We start from the raw sequence: 13,843 nt of genomic DNA on the forward strand, positions 1-13,843 counted from the left end.
CCTTTGACTGGACAAACAGTTTGACGATGTCGGGCATGGAAGGCCATCATCTCCCTTTGACTGGACAAACAGTTTGACGATGTCGGGCATGGAAGGCCATCATCTCCCTTTGACTGGACAAACAGTTTGACGATGTCGGGCATGGAAGGCCATCATCTCCCTTTGACTGGACAAACAGTTTGACGATGTCGGGCATGGAAGGCCATCATCTCCCTTTGACTGGACAAACAGTTTGACGATGTCGGGCATGGAAGGCCATCATCTCCCTTTGACTGGACAAACAGTTTGACGATGTCGGGCATGGAAGGCCATCATCTCCCTTTGACTGGACAAACAGTTTGACGATGTCGGGCATGGAAGGCCATCATCTCCCTTTGACTGGACAAACAGTTTGACGATGTCGGGCATGGAAGGCCATCATCTCCCTTTGACTGGACAAACAGTTTGACGATGTCGGGCATGGAAGGCCATCATCTCCCTTTGACTGGACAAACAGTTTGACGATGTCGGGCATGGAAGGCCATCATCTCCCTTTGACTGGACAAACAGTTTGACGATGTCGGGCATGGAAGGCCATCATCTCCCTTTGACTGGACAAACAGTTTGACGATGTCGGGCATGGAAGGCCATCATCTCCCTTTGACTGGACAAACAGTTTGACGATGTCGGGCATGGAAGGCCATCATCTCCCTTTGACTGGACAAACAGTTTGACGATGTCGGGCATGGAAGGCCATCATCTCCCTTTGACTGGACAAACAGTTTGACGATGTCGGGCATGGAAGGCCATCATCTCCCTTTGACTGGACAAACAGTTTGACGATGTCGGGCATGGTATGTAATCATATCCCTTGGACAGCACACACGGTCGGACGGTTGACGGGCGTGGCATGCAATCATAGTTCTTGGACATCATACACAGTCTGACGATGTCAGGCATGGCATATAATCATACCACTTGGACAACACACACGATAGGACGATGTCGGGCATGGAATGCCATCATCTCCCTTTGACTGGACAAACAGTTTGACGATGTCGGGCATGGTATGTAATCATATCCCTTGGACAGCACACAAGGTCAGACGATGTCGGGCGTGGCATTCGGTCATCACCCTTGGATAGGACACAAGGTGGGATAAAGTCGGGCGTGTCATGCCCATGTAGCCCTTGGACAGCACACACGGTGGGCCGACTTCGAGCTATAATGCCTGCGTAGACCTTCAAAAACACACACGGTTGAACGACATAGGGCATGGCATGCCATTAAAGCCCTTGGACAGCTCTCACGGTCGGACAACGTCAGGCGTGGCATGACATCGTAGCCCTTGGACAACATCCTCGGTCGGACGACGTCGAGTGTGGCATGCCCTCATAGCCCTCGGACTATATACATGGACGGCAATGTCGGGCGTGGCATAACATCATCGCCCTTGGACAGCACACGAGGTGAGATGACATCGGGGGTAGATTCCCATGTAGCTCTTCGACAACAAAAATGGTGGCATGACATCGGGCTGTCATGCTCGCGTAGACCTTTGACAGCACACACAGTCGAAGGACGTCGGGCATGGCATGCAATTAAAGCCTTTGTACAGCACACACGGTCGGACAACGTCAGGCGTGGCATGGCATCGTAGCCCTTAACCTTCACACACTGTCGGACGACATGGAGCGTGGCATGCCATCAAATCCCTTGGACAGCACACACGGTCGGAAGATGTTGGGCAAGGCATGGCATCAGAGCCCATGGATAGCATACACGACCAGACGACATCGGGCGTGGCAAGCCATCATTGCCCTTATACAGCACACACTGTCGAAGGATGTCAGGTGTGTCATGCCATCATCTCCATTGGATTGCACACCGGACGGCAATGTAGGTAAGGCATGACATCATTGCCCATGGAAAGCACACACGGTCGGACGACGTCGAGCGTGGCATGCCATTATGGCCCTTTGACAACACACACGGTTGGACAATGTCGGGCGTGACATGCAATCATCGCCCTTGGATAGCACACATGGTCGGGCATTGCATGCCCGCATAGCCATCGCAAACACACACGGTCAAACGACGTCGAGTGCGGCATGTCATCATAGCCCTTGGATAGCACAGACGGTTGGACGACATCGGGCGTTGCATGCCCGTATAGCCCTTGGGCAGCACACACGGTCGGATGAAGTTGGGTGTGGCATGGCATCATCTCCCTTCGATAGCACACACAGTAGAACAAATTCGGGCGTGGCATGCCATCATGGCCCTTGGACAACATATACAAGTCGGACGACCTCGAGCGTGGTATGACATGATTGCCCTTGCACTAAACACATGATCGGATGACTTCAGGAATTGTATGACATCATCGCCCTTGACCTTGACACACAGATGGAAGACGTGGGGCGTCGCGTGCTATCATGTTCCTTGGACAACACACACGTTTGGACGGTGTCGAGAGGCGCATGCCATTATGGCCCTTGGATTGCATACATAGTCAGATGACATCTGGTGTGGCATGCCATAATCGCCTTTATAAAGCACACATGGTCGAATAACATTGGGCGTGGCATGACATCATGGCCTTTAGATAGAACAAAGGGTTGGATGACGTCAGACAAGGCATGCTCGCGTAGCCTTTGGACAACACACAGGGTCGGAGGACATTGCGCATGGAATATAATAGCATGACATCATGGCCTTTAGATAGAACAAAGGGTTGGACGACGTCAGACAGGGCATGCTCGCGTAGACATTGGACAACACACAGGGTCGGAGGACATTGGGCATGGAATATAATTATAGCCCATGGACAACACACACGGTTGGACAATGTCGAGAATTTCATGAGTTCTTTGCTCTTGGACAGCACACACTGTCGGACGACATCAGGTGTGGGATGCCATCAAATCCCTTGGAAAGCACACACTGTCGAACGATGTCGGACGTGGCATGGCATCATAACCCTTGGACAACAAACACTATCGTACGACGTTAGGCGTGGCATGCCATCATCTTCCTTGGACTACACGGACAATCTAGTGTGGCATTCCCACTTAGCCCTTGGACAGCACACACAGTCAGACGACGTCGGGCGTGGCATGTCATCATAGTCCTTGTACAACACACACGGTTGGACAACGTCGGGCGTTGAATGCCCGCGTTACCCTTGGAAAGCACACACGTTTACACAATGTCCGGCATGGAATGCCATCAAAGTCCTTGGAAAGAACACACGGATGGACGACGTCGGGCGTGGAATGCCATCATAGACCATGGACAGCACACACAGTCGGACGACGTCGAGCATGGCATGCAATTATGGACCTTTGACAACACACACGGTCGGACGACGTCGGGTGTGGCATTCTATCATTGCCATTGGACAGCACTATCGGTCCGGCGTGGCATGCCAACGTTTCCCATACAGAACAAAAAACGGTCAAATGACGTCGGGCGTGGCATGTCATCATAGCCCTTGGACAGCACACACGGTTTGATGATGTCAGGCATGGAATGCCTGCGTAGCACTTGGATAGAACACACGGTTGGACGTTGTCAGGCGTGGTATGCCATCAAAGCCCTTGGACAGCACACACGATTGGGCGTCGAATGGTATCATAGTGCTTGGAAAGCACACACGATCGGGCGTGGAATGTTATCATACCCCTTGGACAGCACACACGGTCAAACGACGTTGGGCGTGGCATGCCATTATGGCCCTTTGAGAACACACACGGTCAGACGACGTCGGGCGTGGAATGCCATAATCTCCGTTGGACTACACAGACGATCTGACGATATCGGGCATGGCATGTCATCATATCCCTTGGACAACACACACATTTCGACGATGTTGGCGTGGCATGCCCGCATAGCCTTTGGACTGCACACATGATTAAACGACGTCAGGCGTGGCATGCCATCAAAGCCCTCGGACAGTACACACGATTGGACGATGTCAGGGGTGTCATGGTCATAGTCCTTGGACAGAACACACGATCGGACGACATAGGGCGTGGCATGCCATTATGGCCCTTGGACATCATACATGGTTGGATGACGTCAAGCAATACATGCCATCAAAACCCTTGGACAGCACACAGAGTCGGATGACTTATGACGTGGCATGGCATCATATCCCTTGGAGAGCAGACATAGATGGGACGACGTCGGGCATGTCATGCCCACATAGCACGTGGACAGCACACATGGTGGGATGATGTCAGGCGTGTCATGCCCTCATAGCCATTGGAGTGCACACACGGTCTGACGACGACGGGCGTGGCATGCAATCAAGGACCTTGCATTGCACACACGGTTGGACGACGTCGGGCATGGCAAGCTTCATTGCCCTTGTACACACAAAAACTATGGGATGTCGTCAGGCGTGGCATGAAATCATGTCCTTGGGACAACACACACAGTTGGATGACGTTAGGCGTGGCATGCCTACGTAGCCTTTGGACAACACACACGGTGGAAAGAGGTTGGCGTGTCGTGCCAGCTTAGTCCTTTGAGAGCACACACGGTCAGACGATGTCGGGCATGGCATGCCATCAAATACCTTGGACAACACTAAAGGTCAAACGACGTCGGGCTTGGCATGGCATCATAGCCCTTGGACAGCACAGACGATCGGACGACGTCGGACATGGCATGCTATCAAAGCCCTTAGACAACTCACATTATTGGAAGACGTCTGGCGTGGCATGGCATCATAGCACTTGGACAGCACACACAATCGGAAGACGTCGGGAAAGGCAAGCCATTGTTTCCTTGTACAGCAAACACTGTCGAATGATGTCGGGCGTGGCATGTCATTATCTTCCTTCGATTGCACACACGGTCGGACGACATAGGGTGTGGCATGCCATCAAATACCTTGGACAACACTAAAGGTCAAACGACGTCGGGCTTGGCATGGCATCATAGCCCTTGGACAGCACAGACGATCGGACGACGTCGGACATGGCATGCTATCAAAGCCCTTAGACAACTCACATTATTGGAAGACGTCTGGCGTGGCATGGCATCATAGCCCTTGGACAGCACAGACGATCGGACGACGTCGGACATGGCATGCTATCAAAGCCCTTAGACAACTCACATTATTGGAAGACGTCTGGCGTGGCATGGCATCATAGCCCTTGGACAGCACAGACGATCGGACGACGTCGGACATGGCATGCTATCAAAGCCCTTAGACAACTCACATTATTGGAAGACGTCTGGCGTGGCATGGCATCATAGCCCTTGGACAGCACAGACGATCGGACGACGTCGGACATGGCATGCTATCAAAGCCCTTAGACAACTCACATTATTGGAAGACGTCTGGCGTGGCATGGCATCATAGCCCTTGGACAGCACAGACGATCGGACGACGTCGGACATGGCATGCTATCAAAGCCCTTAGACAACTCACATTATTGGAAGACGTCTGGCGTGGCATGGCATCATAGCCCTTGGACAGCACAGACGATCGGACGACGTCGGACATGGCATGCTATCAAAGCCCTTAGACAACTCACATTATTGGAAGACGTCTGGCGTGGCATGGCATCATAGCCCTTGGACAGCACAGACGATCGGACGACGTCGGACATGGCATGCTATCAAAGCCCTTAGACAACTCACATTATTGGAAGACGTCTGGCGTGGCATGGCATCATAGCCCTTGGACAGCACAGACGATCGGACGACGTCGGACATGGCATGCTATCAAAGCCCTTAGACAACTCACATTATTGGAAGACGTCTGGCGTGGCATGGCATCATAGCCCTTGGACAGCACAGACGATCGGACGACGTCGGACATGGCATGCTATCAAAGCCCTTAGACAACTCACATTATTGGAAGACGTCTGGCGTGGCATGGCATCATAGCCCTTGGACAGCACAGACGATCGGACGACGTCGGACATGGCATGCTATCAAAGCCCTTAGACAACTCACATTATTGGAAGACGTCTGGCGTGGCATGGCATCATAGCCCTTGGACAGCACAGACGATCGGACGACGTCGGACATGGCATGCTATCAAAGCCCTTAGACAACTCACATTATTGGAAGACGTCTGGCGTGGCATGGCATCATAGCCCTTGGACAGCACAGACGATCGGACGACGTCGGACATGGCATGCTATCAAAGCCCTTAGACAACTCACATTATTGGAAGACGTCTGGCGTGGCATGGCATCATAGCCCTTGGACAGCACAGACGATCGGACGACGTCGGACATGGCATGCTATCAAAGCCCTTAGACAACTCACATTATTGGAAGACGTCTGGCGTGGCATGGCATCATAGCCCTTGGACAGCACAGACGATCGGACGACGTCGGACATGGCATGCTATCAAAGCCCTTAGACAACTCACATTATTGGAAGACGTCTGGCGTGGCATGGCATCATAGCCCTTGGACAGCACAGACGATCGGACGACGTCGGACATGGCATGCTATCAAAGCCCTTAGACAACTCACATTATTGGAAGACGTCTGGCGTGGCATGGCATCATAGCCCTTGGACAGCACAGACGATCGGACGACGTCGGACATGGCATGCTATCAAAGCCCTTAGACAACTCACATTATTGGAAGACGTCTGGCGTGGCATGGCATCATAGCCCTTGGACAGCACAGACGATCGGACGACGTCGGACATGGCATGCTATCAAAGCCCTTAGACAACTCACATTATTGGAAGACGTCTGGCGTGGCATGGCATCATAGCACTTGGACAGCACACACAATCGGAAGACGTCGGGAAAGGCAAGCCATTGTTTCCTTGTACAGCAAACACTGTCGAATGATGTCGGGCGTGGCATGTCATTATCTTCCTTCGATTGCACACACGGTCGGACGACATAGGGTGTGGCATGCCATCAAAGCCCTTGAATAGAACACATGGTAAGACAACGTCAGGAGTGGCATGGCATCATAGCCCTTTGATAGCACACACGGTTGAATGACATTGGGCGTGGCATGCCAAGGTAGCCCATGGAGAACATAGACGGTGAAACAACATCGGGCCTGGCATGTCATCATAGGCATTGGAAAGCACACACCCTTGGACAACGTTAGGCGTGGTATGCCTGCGTAGCAATTGGATAGCACACAAGGTCGGACGACGTCTGGCATGGCATGCCATCAAAGCCTTGGACAGCACACACGATCAGGCGTGGAGTTGTATCATAGCGCTTTGACAGCACACACGATCGGGCGTGGAATGGTATCATAGCCCTCGGAAAACATAGATGGTCAAACGACGTCGGGCGTGGTATGCCAATATGGCCCTTTAACAACACACGCGGTTAGACGACGTCGGGCGTGCCATGCCAACATCTCCGTCGGACTACACACATGATCAGACGATGTCGTGCATGGCGTGTCAACATAGCCCTTGGTCAGCACACACGGTTGGACGATGTCGGGCGTGGCATGCTCCCGTATCCTTTGAACTGCACACACGATCGAATGACGTCGGGCGTGGCATGCCATCAAATCTCTTGGAAAGCACACACGATCGGACGATTGCGGGCGTGGAATGGCATCATAGCCCTTGACGACAAAACACATGGACAGACGGCGTGGAACTTGGCATGCCATTATGGTCCTTGGACAGCACACATGGTCGGACGACGTCAAGCAATGCATGCCATCAAAAACCTTGGACATCACACAAAGTTGGATGATGTCGGGTGTAGCATGGCATTCATATCCCTTGGAGAGCACACACAGTCGGACGACGTCGGGCATGGCATGCCATCATCTCTCTTGGACTGTACATATTGGCGGACGATGTCGGGCGTGGGATGCCATCATCTCCCTTTGACAACACACTTGATGGGACGACGTCGGGCGTGTCATGCCCATGTAGCACTTGGACAACACATATGGTGTGACTACGTCAAGAGTGTCATGCCCTCATAGCCCTTGGACATCACACATGATCAGACGACGTCGGGCGTGGCATGCCATCAAAGCCCTTGGACAGCATACAGGGTTGAACAATGTGGGGCGTTGAAGGATCATTTCCCTTGTACACAAAACACTATCAGATAATGTCAGGCGTGGCATGCCATCAAAGCCCTTGGACAGCATACAGGGTTGAACAATGTGGGGCGTTGAAGAATCATTTCCCTTGTACACAAAACACTATCAGATAATGTCAGGCGTGGCATGCCATTATCTCCCTGGGATAGCACACACAGTTGGATGACTTCAGGCGTGGCATGCCATCAAAGCCTTTGGATAGCACTAACGGTCAAACGACGTCGGGCGCGGCATGGCATCATAGCCCGTGGACAGCACACACGATCCGAACACATCGCACATGGAATGCCATCAAAGGCCTTGGACAGCGCATATTGTTGGAAGACGTCTGGCATGGCATGGCATCATAAACCTTTGACACCATACATAGTCAGATGACTTCGGGCGTGGCAAGCCATCATTTCCATGTACAGCACACACTGTCAGATGACGTCGGGTGTGGTATGCCCTTATCTCCCATGGATTGCACACACGGTCGAACGACATAGGGTGTTGCATGCCACCAAAGCCCTTGAACAACACACATGGTAAGACGACGTTGGGCGTGGCATGGCATTATAGCCCTTGGACAGAACACGCAGTCGGACGATGAGGGCTGTGGAATGCATTATGGCCCTTGGACAACACACATGGTCGGACGACGTCAGGAAATGCATGCCATCAAAACCCCTGGAAAACACACACAGTCGGATGACGTCGAGCGTGGCATGTTATCATATCCCTTGGATAGCACACATAGTTTGACGACTTCGGTCATGGCATGCCATCATCACCCTTGGACTGCACACACAGACGGACGATTTCGCGTGTGGGAGGCCATCATCTCCCTTTGAAAACACACATGAAATGACGACGTCGGGCGTGTCATACCCACGTAGCACTTGGATAGAACACATGGTGGGACGATATCAGGCGTGTCATGCCCTCGTAGCACTTGGACAGGACACACTGTCAGACGACGTCGGCGTGGCATGCCATAATCTCCCTTGGATTGCACACCAGACGGCAATGTACGACGTTAGGCGTGGCATGCCATCATCTACCTTGGACTACACGGACAATCTAGTGTGGCATTCCCACTTAGCCCTTGGACAGCACATACAGTCAGACGACGTCGGGCGTGGCATGTCATCATAGTCCTTGTACATCACACACGGTTGGACAACGTCGGGCGTTGAATGCCCGCGTTACCCTAGGAAAGCACACACGTTTACACAATGTCCGGCATGGAATGCCATCAAAGTCCTTGGAAAGAACACACGGATGGACGACGTCGGGCGTGGAATGCCATCATAGACCATGGACAGCACACACAGTCGGACGACGTCGAGCATGGCATGCAATTATGGACCTTTGACAACACACACGGTCAGATGACGTCGGGTGTGGCATTCTATCATTGCCATTGGACAGCACTATCGGTCCGGCGTGGCATGCCAACTTTTCCCATACAGAACAAAAAACGGTCAAATGACGTCGGGCGTGGCATGTCATCATAGCCCTTGGACAGCACACACGGTTTGATGATGTCAGGCATGGAATGCCTGCGTAGCACTTGGATAGAACACACGGTTGGACGTTGTCAGGCGTGGTATGCCATCAAAGCCCTTGGACAGCACACACGATTGGGCGTCGAATGGTATCCTAGTGCTTGGAAAGCACACACGATCGGGCGTGGAATGTTATCATACCCCTTGGACAGCACACACGGTCAAACGACGTTGGGCGTGGCATGCCATTATGGCCCTTTGAGAACACACACGGTCAGACGACGTCGGGCGTGGAATGCCATAATCTCCGTTGGACTACACAGACGATCTGACGATATCGGGCATGGCATGTCATCATATCCCTTGGACAACACACACATTTCGACGATGTCGGCGTGGCATGCCCGCATAGCCTTTGGACTGCACACATGATCAAACGACGTCAGGCGTGGCATGCCATCAAAGCCCTCGGACAGTACACACGATCGGACGATGTCAGGGGTGTCATGGTCATAGTCCTTGGACAGAACACTCGATCGGACGACATAGGGCGTGGCATGCCATTATGGCCCTTGGACATCATACATGGTTGGATGACGTCAAGCAATACATGCTATCAAAACCCTTGGACAGCACACAGAGTCGGATGACTTCTGACGTGGCATGGCATCATATCCCTTGGAGAGCAGACATAGATGGGACGACGTCGGGCATGTCATGCCCACATAGCACGTGGACAGCACACATGGTGGGATGATGTCAGGCGTGTCATGCCCTCATAGCCATTGGAGTGCACACACGGTCTGACGACGACGGGCGTGGCATGCAATCAAGGACCTTGCATTGCACACACGGTTGGACGACGTCAGGCATGGCAAGCTTCATTGCCCTTGTACACACAAAAACTATGGGATGTCGCCAGGCGTGGCATGAAATCATGTCCTTGGGACAACACACACAGTTGGATTACGTTAGGCGTGGCATGCCTACGTAGCCTTTGGACAACACACACGGTGGAAAGAGGTTGGCGAGTCGTGCCAGCTTAGTCCTTTGAGAGCACACACGGTCAGACGATGTCGGGCATGGCATGCCATCAAATACCTTGGACAACACTAAAGGTCAAACGACGTCGGGCTTGGCATGGCATCATAGCCCTTGGACAGCACAGACGATCGGACGACGTCGGACATGGCATGCTATCAAAGCCCTTAGACAACTCACATTATTGGAAGACGTCTGGCGTGGCATGGCATCATAGCACTTGGACAGCACACACAATCGGAAGACGTCGGGAAAGGCAAGCCATTGTTTCCTTGTACAGCAAACACTGTCGAATGATGTCGGGCGTGGCATGTCATTATCTTCCTTCGATTGCACACACGGTCGGACGACATAGGGTGTGGCATGCCATCAAAGCCCTTGAATAGAACACATGGTAAGACAACGTCAGGAGTGGCATGGCATCATAGCCCTTTGATAGCACACACGGTTGAATGACATTGGGCGTGGCATGCCAAGGTAGCCCATGGAGAACATAGACGGTGAAACAACATCGGGCCTGGCATGTCATCATAGGCATTGGAAAGCACACACCCTTGGACAACGTTAGGCGTGGTATGCCTGCGTAGCAATTGGATAGCACACAAGGTCGGACGACGTCTGGCATGGCATGCCATCAAAGCCTTGGACAGCACACACGATCAGGCGTGGAGTTGTATCATAGCGCTTTGACAGCACACACGATCGGGCGTGGAATGGTATCATAGCCCTCGGAAAACATAGATGGTCAAACGACGTCGGGCGTGGTATGCCAATATGGCCCTTTAATAACACACGCGGTTAGACGACGTCGGGCGTGCCATGCCAACATCTCCGTCGGACTACACACATGATCAGACGATGTCGTGCATGGCGTGTCAACATAGCCCTTGGTCAGCACACACGGTTGGACGATGTCGGGCGTGGCATGCTCCCGTATCCTTTGAACTGCACACACGATCGAATGACGTCAGGCGTGGCATGCCATCAAATCTCTTGGAAAGCACACACGATCGGACGATGGCGGGCGTGGAATGGCATCATAGCCCTGGACGACAAAACACATGGACAGACGGCGTGGAACTTGGTATGCCATTATGGTCCTTGGACAGCACACATGGTCGGACGACGTCAAGCATTGCATGCCATCAAAAACCTTTGACATCACACAAAGTCGGATGATGTCGGGTGTAGCATGGCATTCATATCCCTTGGAGAGCACACACAGTCGGACGACGTCGGGCATGGCATGCCATCATCTCTCTTGGACTGTACATATTGACGGACGATGTCGGGCGTGGGATGCCATCATCTCCCTTTGACAACACACTTGATGGGACGACGTCGGGCGTGTCATGCCCATGTAGCACTTGGACAACACATATGGTGTGACTACGTCAAGAGTGTCATGCCCTCATAGCCCTTGGACATCACACATGATCAGACGACGTCGGGCGTGGCATGCCATCAAAGCCCTTGGACAGCATACAGGGTTGAATAATGTGGGGCGTTGAAGAATCATTTCCCTTGTACACAAAACACTATCAGATAACGTCAGGCGTGGCATGCCATCATCTCCCTGGGATAGCACACACAGTAGGATGACTTCAGGCGTGGCATGCCATCAAAGCCTTTGGATAGCACTAACGGTCAAACGACGTCGGGCGCGGCATGGCATCATAGCCCGTGGACAGCACACACGATCCGAACACATCGCACATGGAATGCCATCAAAGGCCTTGGACATCGCATATTGTTGGAAGACGTCTGGCATGGCATGGCATCATAAACCTTTGACACCATACATAGTCAGATGACTTCGGGCGTGGCAAGCCATCGTTTCCATGTACAGCACACACTGTCAGATGACGTCGGGTGTGGTATGCCCTTATCTCCCATGGATTGCACACACGGTCGAACGACATAGGGTGTTGCATGCCACCAAAGCCCTTGAACAACACACATGGTAAGACGACGTTGGGCGTGGCATGGCATTATAGCCCTTGGACAGAACACGCAGTCGGACGATGAGGGCTGTGGAATGCATTATGGCCCTTGGACAACACACATGGTCGGACGACGTCAGGAAATGCATGCCATCAAAACCCCTGGAAAACACACACAGTCGGATGACGTCGAGCGTGGCATGTTATCATATCCCTTGGATAGCACACATAGTTTGACGACTTCGGTCATGGCATGCCATCATCACCCTTGGACTGCACACACAGACGGACGATGTCGCGTGTGGGAGGCCATCATCTCCCTTTGAAAACACACATGAAATGACGACGTCGGGCGTGTCATACCCACGTAGCACTTGGATAGAACACATGGTGGGACGATATCAGGCGTGTCATGCCCTCGTAGCCCTTGGACAGGACACACTGTCAGACGACGTCGGCGTGGCATGCCATAAAAGACCTTGGATAGCATACACGGTTAGACGAGGTCGGGCATTGTAAGACTCATTGCCCTTATACACAAAACACTATCAGATGACGTTAGGCGTGGCATGCAATCATGTCCCTGGGACAGCACAGACAGTTGGATGACGTCAGGCGTGGCATGCCCACGTAGACAACACATCTGGTGGGACGACGTCGGGCATTTCATGCCCACATAGTCCTTTGAAAGCACACACGGTCAGAAAAAGTCGGGCGTGGAATGCCATCAAATCCCATGGACACCACTAATGGTCAAACGACGTCGGGCGTGGCATGACATCATAGCCCTTGGACAACACTAATGGTCAAACGCTATCGGATGTGGCATGCCATCAAAGCCCTTGGACAACACACATTGTCGTAAGACATCTGGCGTGGCATGACATCATAGCCCTTGGACAACACAAACAGTCGAATGATGTCGGGTGTGGCAAGCCATCATTTCCTTGTACAGCACACACTGTCGGATGATGTCGCGCGTGGCATGCCATTATCTCCCTTGGATTGCACACACGGTAGGATGACATAGGGTGTGGCAGGCAATCAAAGACCTTGAACATCACACATGGTAAGACAACGTCGGGAGTGGAATGGCATCATAGCACTTAGACAACACACACAGTCGAACGACATTGGGCATGGCATGCCAGCGTAGTCCGTGGAGGAAAGAAACGGTCAAACCACATTGGGCGTGGCATGTCATCATAGCCCTTAGATAGCACACACGGTTGGACGACGTCGGGCGAGGCTTGCCTGGGTAGCACTAGGATAGCACACACGGCCGGACGAAGTCAGGCATGGCATGCCATCA

This window comes from Solanum pennellii, chromosome 2 (genome assembly GCF_001406875.1).
Source record: "Solanum pennellii chromosome 2, SPENNV200".
NCBI classification, from domain to species: Eukaryota; Viridiplantae; Streptophyta; class Magnoliopsida; order Solanales; family Solanaceae; genus Solanum; species Solanum pennellii.